Source organism: Pinus tabuliformis, chromosome 2_2 (genome assembly GCF_031772625.1).
Source record: "Pinus tabuliformis cultivar Carrire ecotype Pingquan chromosome 2_2, CPIR1, whole genome shotgun sequence".
NCBI classification, from domain to species: domain Eukaryota; kingdom Viridiplantae; phylum Streptophyta; class Pinopsida; order Pinales; family Pinaceae; genus Pinus; species Pinus tabuliformis.
The window spans coordinates 980,209,788-980,222,291 of record NC_142300.1 but is presented as its reverse complement, the minus strand read 5'-3'; positions in this window follow the sequence as shown (position 1 = coordinate 980,222,291).

Here is a 12,504-nt window from a genome sequence, read left to right as displayed (position 1 = left end):
AATCCAGTATTCAATGCTAAATTGAAAAGTGGAGCTAAGTATTATCGTGTTTGTGGTTTTCCAAATTGTCATTCACATTGATGGGAGAGGAGAGGAGGCTTGTGGTGACATAAGGGGAAATTCATGTCAGATAGCCATTGTTTAAGAGCATGGTCATCCCAAAATAGGTGGGAGAGGAAGAAGAAGAGGTCATCAACTTCCTCCTCCCTCGCATGATCTAGGAGCAAAATGGTTTGATGAGCATTTGTCATATCTCATTCATGGAATGATTGCTAAAATGGAAGTGAAGGAGATAGGAAATATAAAGGGTAGGCAATGGGGCCTAAGAACCTTGCTTGGAGAGTTGAATCATTGACTTAGACTTCCATATTGTCTGGGATAGGTTTGCATTATGCATTTTGGCTTGTCGTCTAGGAATTTAGTTTCCTCCACCACCTTCTTCTTAGGCACCCTAAATTTCCTTAAACATCTCAAGCTCTCCTTCTTTGAGTCCTCAAGTGTCAACTTATCAAGGGGAAAAACCTCCCAATCTTGAAAATTTGATATGTGACGGGTGGAAGCCTCTGAAATATGGGTCCATAGGGAAAGGGTGAGAAAGAGTATGCCTTCATTAGCATGGAAGTAGTGAAGGAAAAGAAAAAATAAGACTCACTGTAACAAGCTGCAAATGTCAATTTTCAAGGAAGGCTAATTGCATGTGAAAGACCGTCACAACTTAAAAAAAGGTAGGATTAAATTTTCAATTAATTCTCGCCATGGCTAGGAACACTATCATGACTCAAAGAGCCTATGAGGAAATAACCTATTTTCAATCCTGATATTGTTCCTAGCCATACTGAAAAGATGGAAGTCTAAGTCAATGATTCAACGCTCCACCACATGGAAAACTTCTTCTTGTCCCTCAATTTGTCTTTTTGCACGATAATTATGTTCTTTGTTGTTATACGTTACTTTCACAATACTCAGAGAGACTATTTCGTTTCCCATCAATGAAAAGATGATGATAAAATGGTCATCCCCAGACTTTGCACAATGCAAGTTTATAGTTAGACCTTTTTCTAATATGCTCAATCCAAACATGCTTGTATTCTACCTATAAATTTCTCAATAATCTAATCAAATATTAATTTCTCAATAATATAATAAAATCTTACTTGAAAAGGAAAAAAAATAAACAAAACATCATAGTTTTCATTTATTGAAAAAAAAACTAAAATTTATTAATTATCCAAGTATACCGGGAATATAATTAATATAAATGACAAGAGTTAAATTAATTTTTTTGCAAATTCCATCAAATAACAATCAAGTTAATTTAAATTGAAACTTCAAGTTATTTCTTTATTAAACCTATTTAACCATTACAAAATAAGTACAACTTTACGCTGAATCTGTAGAGAATAAAACTTTAAGAGGAATCCGTAGAGAATTAAAGAATTAAATAAAGATATCTACTATAACTTCCAAAATAAAAAATGCTTTTACATAACTAAGTGAAAACAAAATAATAATGTTAATAAAATAAAACTAAGTTGTTGTAATATTTGTAATATTTGTACATGAGAAATAACAATATATATTTTAATTTTTTTTCTTATATATCTTAATTTTTAAATAGTTATAATATTTTTGAATTGAGGTTTCTGTGATCACATATCAAGTTTATGAGAGATTTTTCGAGTAAATTAATTATATTACATTTGTCTACACGTTTTGAACCAACCAGTGTGATTCATTTTGAGGACAAGTTGAAGAAACAGATCAAGCTATGCATGTTAAATAGACAATGCAGACCTCCAACGGCTATAATTCATTGTGAGGACAAGTTGAAAAAACAGATCAAGCTATGCATGTTAAATAGACAATGCAGACCTCCAACGGCTATAATTCATAACCAGGCAACAGTATTATAGTCTAATTTCATAAAATTCCTCACTATAAATTTTGTGAAACAATTTCAATTAACATAGGGATTTTTTTATTTTTATTTTTATATTTATATTTTATTTTTATATTCTAACAAAACTGAAAAAAATCCATAATTTAGTAGTTAATTTTCATTATCAAAAATCTAATTACAATTCTATATATATATAACTTACTAATTTGGTTATTATATGTAATTTATATATTTTTAATAATTTTTTAATTTATAATTTTTAAGTTTCATGAAATATATACTTTGATAATTATTATAGATTGATACTTACCTATATTATCAATCCTTTATCACTTTTACATGAAGATTATTCATGTATGAACTTCGTTATCCTTTATCACTTTTACATGAAGATTATTCATGTATGAACTTCGTTAGTCATTGATATTTAATTATTATAGATTGATATGTTGGGAATTGGATAATCCAATGCTCTCATTAATGGCGGTGTAGAAGGATAATTCAACGCTCCCTATGTGTTTCGTGGCATGTGCTTAAATTTAGCGATGTCCTGCAGGTTTTGATGTAACAACAATAGTGACTCAACCGAGTGGTATCAGAGCCAAAGGTCTCGAGTTCGAAACACACTTGGCTCACGATAGGGGGAGATTGTTGGGAATTAGATAATCCAATGCTCCCATTAATGACGATATGTGTTTCGTGGCATGTGCTTAAATCCTCTGGTCTCCCAGGTTTGGTGTAACCGCAATCATGAACTTGGTTATTCACCAATCCTTTATCACTCTTACATGAGATTACTCTTACATGAACTTGGTTATTCACCGATATCTAGATAATCACTTGGAGTAATCAACGTCCATCCACCATAATTATTTTAATTAGAAGCTGATATTTGCCCATTGCCTACTAGATAATCTAACTCCACTTCTCTTAACCTGCTCTCATATGTTAACGAACAAGCCATTGGAATCAATGTGTTCACATCCAAAGCCCCCTCTCAGAACCCTCGCAGAAATGTTAAGAGATCGTGAAAAGACAACTTCAATAGATTATCCTGAAAGAACTTAAGGATGGCCAGGATGAATCCGGAAAAGACCTTCGTCCCCTCGAAGAGAAGACTGTCCCTGATCTGAATAGCTGATGGAAATGGAAAGTCTGCGCAGAAGGTAGTGATGAACCAACTGCTTGCATACATCACTGGCGTGACCATCTGTCACTCAAAATGCCTAGCCAGTTCGGGCAGCTACTTCTTCACAAGAATTTCGAACTGAAAGGAATATTGGTGAAGTAGAGCTGAGTATTTTAAATATAAACCTAAAATTTTCATGCATTTGGAAAGGAGCTCTGAGTAAACTCCCCGATCTAATCGATTGCCATACGTCGGCCCTCATGGATTTGGTAATGCCATGCCTGATAAGCCTTTTAACTTCATGGGCGTTACTTTGCGATAAGAGCTTCCAATCTAGAGCATTCATGTTTGTCCGCGGCTTGGTGTTAAATGTGAAGCCAAATGCAGAAACTGACGTGTACTGCTCTAACGACGGGGCGGGCACTCCACCATTTTCAGCCATCACCGACAGACGGCCACGCCCAAAGATACAACCTACAACTCCGTCCACTGACTCCACTATGCAGTCATGTATTCCACATCAAAGAATTGGAGAATTTTAGATCTTCCCTCGTCTATAAATCGATAATATCTCCTCTCCCTGATTTATAATATCTCCTCTCCCAGAGCAATGTAAGCCAAGGTGAGGTCTTCCATGAATAATAGATTATGTTCTCCATTCTTCTTTCGTGTGTTCTCCATTTCTGCTGTAATTCGTCTCTATGCTCCTATCAGCTGGTATCAGAGAAAAGGTTTGTGAGTGTGGAGACTGCCGTGCAATTTTTTCTCCTTGCGGTAAGCATGGAGTTTCTGGTCAGAGGAGACACTGACTAAGTCCGAGTGATATTGTTGTTTTCCCGAAGGCATATACTGCTGGTGTGAATGTTGAGGATGCTAAGAAATGCAGTTGTCTATAATGAGACTTTTTGGAAGTTTTTTCGGCGGGTTTTTCCGGTTAAAATCCGGTAGTAATTTATTGGAATCGCAAGTTTGATAGTTAGTTTCTGCACAATCAAAGCGTCCCAGGGGTTTTTCAGGGTGCTGAATTCAAATATGCAGTTAAAAAACCATTTTAACTGTAACAAATCAAGATTTAACCTCAATTTCTTCCGCCGGATTCCGTCACCGGAATCTCCAAAAAGTCGCATTATAGACAACTCCCTAAGAAATTGTTATGCGTGACTTTGACGATGTTTGGAAGCCGTGGATGAAGAGAGTCCACTGGAGGCAATGAGTCCTTCATTTTCTTAACAGACCCGTAGCCTTTGGAGAAAAACTGAGCACTGATCAATTTATTTGTTGCAGTGTCGCGGCGTTATGGTTTTGTTGCAGTGTTACGATAGTTATTTTGGCAGGCAGTGAGCCTTTATGCCTCTCATAATTTTTCCCCTCGGTTTTGTATTTTAAAACATTTATTAAAAAATGAAGCATGAAGCGGATTATATGTTCTATAATCCTATATCGTGTATGTTCTATATTCATTTTGAAACATATATAATCATATATGTTTTATAATTGTGATTGATTTTGTAAAGTTTGGATATTTTAAAAAGGAAAAAGGGGGTTAATTTTTTGTGAAGTTTGGACACTCTAAAAAGGAAAAAGGAAAAGTTCGTCATTTGTTAGATGCCGGAAAGATCATCATTTTTTTGGGTTTTCAATTTAAAAGTTGGTAAAGTGTGATAACTAAATTTTATATTATAAGTGGAGCGGGCACGAATTTTATTGAAAATGGAGATAAAAGTTATTGATACCGGGAGAATTTTGCCTTATGGAAATCAACGATGCAGAATATACTGATTTTAAATATCAGCATTTTTCGATTGACGGTGTGGCAAAGAAACCTTCATAGACGACAGATGAAGAATGGGATAGGCTAGATAGAAAGGTTATTGCTACAATCTGCCAATATTTAGTAAAGAATGTGTCTGGAGAAAAGATGGTAGAAGGATTATGGAAGAAGCTCCATGATTTATATGAGAAGAAAACAACATCAAACAAAGTGTTCTTGATGAAGAAGCTTTATAATCTCAAGATGAAGGAGGGTGCTTCAGTTGCTGAGCTGTTGAATGAATTTAATATTATTACTAGTCATCTTGCCTCTGTTAAAATGATTCTACATGATGAAATTAGATCTATTTTGTTAATGTGTTATATCCCAGACAACTGGGAAAATTTAATTGTAGCTATGAGAACTTCAACACTTGCAGGGACCTGAAGTTTGATAATGTCAACAATAGTTTAATGAATGAGGATTTGTGACACAAGTCAATTGTAGAAAACTAGGGAGGAGAAACTCTAGTCTAGCTGATTGTGGTAGGAGAATTGGTCAAGGCTGACAAGGGCGATGAAGATTGAGAGGGAGATCAAGATTGAGAGGGTGATCAAAATCAAGAAGGGGCAAGCTCATATCCTTTCATTGTGGAAAACCCGGCCACATGAAGAAAGAACAAGTCTGGAAGAAAGCACAAAATGGTTAGAGATCAGCCAGTACAAATCACAAGTCATCCAAAACGACGAAGCTGAGACTACTACTGTAGTCATAGATGATGATGTGTTATTTACTATTTAAGTAGAGGATACATGTTTATATACATCTAGTAGTAGCTTTGATTAGATCCTTGAATCTTGGGCATCTCACCATGTAATCCCATGTGAAGATAGTTTTGTTGCATATAATCCTAGTGATTATGGTAGAGTGCATTTGGGGAATAATCATTTTTGCAGTATTGCTAGAGTGGCAAATGTCTAGATCACGATAAAGGATGGACAAGATATATTTTTGAAACAGGTCAGACATGTACCATAAATGCACATGATTTAGATCTTTATGGGAGGGTTGGATGATGAAGGCTATTCCACAAGCTTTGGAAAAGGAGGTCGGAAAATTAGCAAAGGAGAATTGGTCATGACCAAAGGACCTAAGACAGGAACATTATATACATTGAAGGCAATGATAGGAAAATTAGATTTGGTTGTTGTCATAAAAGAAGGAAATTCAATAGATTTGTGGCATAAGTGCTTGGGTCACATGAGCAAGAATGGTTTAAAAATCCTTGTTGGTAAAAAATTATTGCTAGGTTTAAAATCCTATAATATTGATCTTTGTAAGAATTTCATATATGGTAGAAAAAGAAGGGTTTCATTCCTTAGAGGTGGCCATGACAAAAAGAAAAGAATGTTATAATTGATACACTCAGATTTGTAGGAGGAACATCATATTTTGTAACATTTATAGATGATGCGTCCAGGAAGGTTTGGGACTACCCTATGAAAAGTAAAAGTGAAATGTTTGGAATATTTCGAAAATTCCATGTCGTTGTAGAAAGAGAGACTAACAAAATGCTCAAGTTCTTGAGAACAGATAATGGTGGAGAATATTTCTCAAATTCATTCAAGGGATATTGTAATAGGTTTGGCATAAAACATGAGAAGACTGTGCTTGGTACTCCTCAACGGAATTGTGTCATAGAAAGGATGAATCACACCTTTATGGGAAATGTGAGAAGTATGTTGTCCAATTCTAGTTCGAAGAAGAACTTTTGGGCAGAAATTGTAAGGACAACCTGCTATCTTATAAATCGATCTCCAAGTACAAATATTAGATGGCGACATCCATAAAGAAGTTTGGACTAGTAAGAAGTTGAATTATTCTCATTTGAAAATCTTTAGATGTGAAGAATTTGTACATATTCCCAAATAAAATAGAGCTAAGCTAGATGATAAGTCTATGAAATGCATTTTTCTGGGATATGAAGATGAAGAATTTGGTTATGATCTATTGGATCCAGTAAAACATTAAAAAATTAGAAGCAAGGATGTTATATTTAATGAGTCAGAAATGTTTAATAGGACTGTAGGTGAGTTGCAGGTCAAGAAAATTATTAACAAGTTTGAAGAGCAACAGGAAGACATTCCACCAATGCAAGAGAAAGAACAAAAAATTCAAGAGTAGGAGGGATAGCAAGTGGAAAGTGATTAACATAAAGAAGAAGGAATATTGCAAGAAACTTTAAAGGAGATTCAATCTGATAATGCACCACCATAGTTGGTTCATAGATCTTCTAGGCCTCATAAGCCTTCACAATGGTATCCTCCTTCAAACTATATTTTAACGACTGGTGAAAGTGAGCCTAATTGTTTTCAAGAGGCTTGTAAAGTTGAGAACATTAAAGAATAGAATAAAGCGATCGAGGAAGAAATGAACTCTTTGCTAGAAAATAAAACTTGGGAGTTGGTAAATCTCCCAAAAGGTAGAAAGGCTCTACAAAAAAAAAATGTGTCTACATGATTAAACATGAAGGTGATGAAAAAAAGGAGAGGTATAAAGAAAGGCTGGTGGTGAAAGTTTTTGCGCAAAAAGAAGGTATTGACTTCACTGAAATTTTCTCACATTTTGTTAAGATGTCATATATTAGAGTCATTCTTGGTCTTGTTGTTGCTTTAGAGTTAGAATGTTGAACAATTAGATGTAAAAACCGCTTTCCTTCATGGTGAATTGGACGAAGAAATTTATATGGAGCAACCAAAAGGCTTCATAGAAAAAGGAATGTAAGACCTAGTTTGCAGGTTGAAGAAGAATCTCTATGGGTTGAAAGAACCACCTTGACAATGGTACAAGAATTTTGATTCATTCATGTCGGAACATGGTTTTCATAGGTTGGAAGCTAACCATTGTATTTATATCAAGAGGTATGATTAAGGAAAGTATATAATATTATTGTTATATGTGGATGACATGTTAATTATTGGGCATGATAAGAGTATGATCAATAGGTTGAATAAGGATTTGGGCAGAAAATTTGAAATGAAGGATTTGGGTCCATCACAACAAATATTGGGCATGAGGATCATGCATGAAAGGAAAACAAATATTATGGTTGTCACAAGAAAAATATATCAAGAAGTTGCTTGACAGGTTTAATATGAAGGATACCAAGCTAGTTGGTACACCCCTTGGGTCTCACTTCAAGTTGAGTACTAAGTTATGTCCTAGTGATGATAAGGAGAAGGAATAGATGAGAAGGATTCCTTATGCTTCAACAGTTGGCAGCCTGATGTATGCCATGGTATGCACATGACCAGACATTGCATATTCAGTGGGAGTAGTGAGAAAGTTCCTTGCCAATCCAGGAAAATAACATTGGCAAGCAACAAAATGGATTTTGAGGTATCTCAAGGGTACTAGTCATTATTGCTTATGTTTTAGCCATAATGAGTTTGTGATTGAAGGATTTATAGATGCAAATATGGCTAGAGATATGGACACGAGAATGTCCACCACAGGTTATTTGTATACATTTGTAGGAACAACAATATCTTGGCTGTCAAGGCTACAAATAATAGTAGCTCTCTTTACAACAGAGGCAGAGTACATAGTTGCAACAACAGCTTGTAAAGAGATGTTGTGGATGCAACAATTCCTAGGAGAAATGGGAATAAAGAAGGACCAGAATGTGTTATATTATGATAGTCAGAGTGCCATTCACTTGACCAAAAACCCAGCATTCAACTCAAAAATAAAGAACATTGACTTAAGGTGCCATTGGATCCAGCATGTGTTGAAGGAAGGACAATTATCCTTGGAAAAAGATCCGTATAAATAAGAACCTTGCTGATATGGTCACTAAGATTCTATCAAGAAAAAAACATGAGTGACGTAGAGGCTTGGTAGGAGTCGGCGTGACTTGATTTAGGACTCTTCGTTTGAAAAGAATCCTATGGAGTGTCGGTGTTGCCATTGGAGCAGTGTGCATCGACTTCTGCGTTTGGTTTCACCAATTCGATCTATTTCATTAAGAAACCCATCTCCTCACTAAACTATACCTGGTCATAATTTGATACAAATGATCTAACTTAATTGATATTTTAATCAATCTTGTTAACCAATCCCTTCCCTCTAGGAATGATTGGGTCTAAAGAAATTCTATAACCAAACTATTTGCGAAGGGATTTCATAAAAGGATGGAGGAATATGGATTTCAAAAACTATAATGTGTTTTCTTACATGTTTCTCTTTTAATTATAAATTTTGAGAGACCCTAATTTTATGATTAATTGTTCTTGGTTAGGTTAAATTTAATTGTTTCATTTTCAAATGTGATTCCAAAATTTATAATAGAAAATGAATAAATGGATTTTTAGATATGACTCTAAATTTTATAATAGAAAATGAACGAAAGTTAATTTAATTTAATGGAAAACAAATGAAATTTAACTTTATTAAAAATATTATGTGATGGATAGTAAGTGACTTTCATAATTAAGAGTATGTATTTTTTGATAATAAAAAAATCATATATATAATTTAGTAATCTTGAAATATGAGTCAATACATAATTTAATTTTGAAAATAAAAATGAAAACGAAAATAAAAATTAATTTGGAGAAAAATATGCGAAAAATAATTTTATTTATTAATTTTATAATATAAAATAATAATAACAATAATAAATTTTTAAAATATATGTTTAATATAATTGGGATTTTTTTTTAAACATTGAATACACATTCACAAATATTCATGCTTATAAAAAAATATTCCCAATAACTAATTTATAAGAATTAAATAAATAACTAGAATAAGTTTACAAAATAATATTCATTAACCACTAAAATAAATAAATAAATAAATTGCACGAGATTTACTCTTAATTATAATTTATTTAGAGCTACAGTTTGTACATATTCATATAATATGTTTGAACATTTCAACTTCTATCAAGTCTTACATTATTGTAAACATTAGCTTTTGGTTATTTTTATTTTATATCTAAACAACAACAATGACAACAAAAAAAAAATTATGAAACAAAATTGAATTTTCTACCTATGTAAAGGTTTCATTATATAAATATCTGTAACAACCACAACTCCATGGGGGTGGTGTTACTTATAATCCAACGCCTCTCTCGTATTATTAGAAGAATGGGATATATATATATATATATATATATATATATATATATATATATATATATGTCTTTTATCTTTTGTCACTCCAAGGGTTTGGATTATTTAATGAAGCTCACCAACCTTTTTACATGTCTCATAACTTGAGCCTCCTAACCTCGCCATATAGATATGTGTGTACATGCTCTTACGCATAGTAAGATTGAAGAAGGACTATTTGACATGTCCTCTAACCTCGCCATATAGACATATGTGTACATGCTCTTACACATAGTAAGATTGAAGAAGGACTGTTTGACATGTTTTATTCCAGCTCCACCTTCATAGATATACTACGCTTAGAACCGCCTTGCTAATTCAGCCTGACAGTAAATTTAAGTGTGTTAGTTAAACAATAAATATTGTGATACCCTTACTAGTTCTCACCTGCACCAACAACATAATTAAAACACACTTAGTGCCCCCCACACTTTGGTGTGTGTGTATGTGTCCCTGCATTCAAAGCATTGAGAGGAAATCACAGTCACAAGAACCATTTAACAAGGTGTCCTCTCCTTCCAATTATCATTGTAAATTTTGTGCATTCCTAGACATTCAATGCAACTTAAATTTATCAGCCAAAACATATATAATGTATTGAACCATGGTTCCCTTCCTATAGACCAAATTACTGTGAAATGTAAACAAAATGATGACACACATTACTCAACTATTGTAGCCATCATTCAATAAGAAAAGAGAAATTCGTTCATTAAAATTACAGGTATAATCAAGTACTTATCTTATCTATTATGATCATCTAAGTATGGGACAAGGACTATCCACCCAATTATAGATTGTTGCAACCAAAGCTCACTTGGAGCTATCAGCCCCGGGCAAGATTAGAGACTGGGGGGCTTACTTAAAGGATTAAAACACCAACTACCAGCTGAAACAAGGATTCTAGAGGACCTCCTTCCTCCACCCACTAGCCACTCAACAATTAAATGATGCACAGGGAATCAAGAGGCCATGTGCCTCCACCTAAGAATCTCAAGAGAGTATAGAGAAGAAAGTCACTACCCTTCAAGAAAAACACATTGGTTCCACCCACTTTGGGGAATCCATAACCCACTGCAAAATTAAATAGCAAGAAAGGATTCATACGTCTTCCAACAAGGAATCTAAGCAACATACAAATTATTTACATTAATTAAATTCATTAGTAATCAACATTAAAAATATTTTAGCCGGTTAGTATATAATCTATGATAGAACCAACAGGGATGAGGACTTACTTGTAAAATGAAGAATTAGATTACTTGAAGTTTCATGATTGTTACTATGTTAGTTGCAATCAATGTTTTGGGGACAAGCCTACACCAAACCATATGATCAATTGCAGCAATTTTTTCTACAACTGACCACTCTTGAGCTTTAAATCAACTATGTTAACCAATGAATCGATATCTCCTACAATTCTCCTTAAGAAACAATAATGTGTAACATGCTCCATTCCATCCATTAAATACAATTAATAATTCTAAAAATAAAAAAAATAAAAAAAAAAATTATGCATTTAATACGTGTCATGGTGAAAATTTATATTTTTTAAGCTTTTCTTGACAACATATTTTCTATAATGAACTGTTTCTTAATTTATTCTTTTGTTTTTTTGTTAACACGACTTAGTTCTTATAATATATTTTCTATAATAAACTCTTGCTTAATTTTTTTTTTTTTTTTTTTTTAACTTTACTTAATTCTTATAGTTTCTTTTATTCATTTATTTGAAACTTCACTTTACTATTGCTTATTTATTTATTTATCATTATTATTTAATATTTTATTTATATATTTATTAATTTTCTCACTTTGATTGTTTATTATATATATTATTATTATCATTATCATATTTATTATTTATTTTATTAATATGAAACATGGTAGGCTATAATACTTGCGTCAAAGATCACTTTTAAGGTCACATATTCTAGTGATGAAAAGCTATGGAAAGCTCCTTGAAAAGCTAATGGCCCAGTCAAATACAAATATCTACTTAACTAATACTCAAATTTCTCATATGGGAGGTCCTCTCATTTTATGGATGCCACATTTATGGTTCATAGGAGGAGATACCACAATATCTCTTCGTAAAATCTTCATGTGAAACTTGGGTGTACGCCCACATATAGTGTTAGTTTAACTCTAAAGCTCGATTGACTTCATTAATACTTTCCAATACCATTAAACAATGGATTTTGGACAAATGTGTGTGATACTTTTCTAATTTATTTTGCATTTCGGTTGATAATATTTGGTGAGGCTGTAATTATCTTATCTTATAGAATTTATTTTTTTTGGTTATTTAATATATTAAATTTACTTAAAAATTTAAAAATACATTTCAAACCATTAAAAATCACACTCTTCTCAATTTTAAGTAAAGAATTGTTTAATTTGATTTGAATCAAAAACAAAAAAATAAAAATCATTAAACTATATTATTATAATTATATTTAATATCAAAATATCTAATGATGTTGTTATTTTAATATCATAATTGTTGATACTGATTAAACTGTTCATATTTGTTTAACGTAGA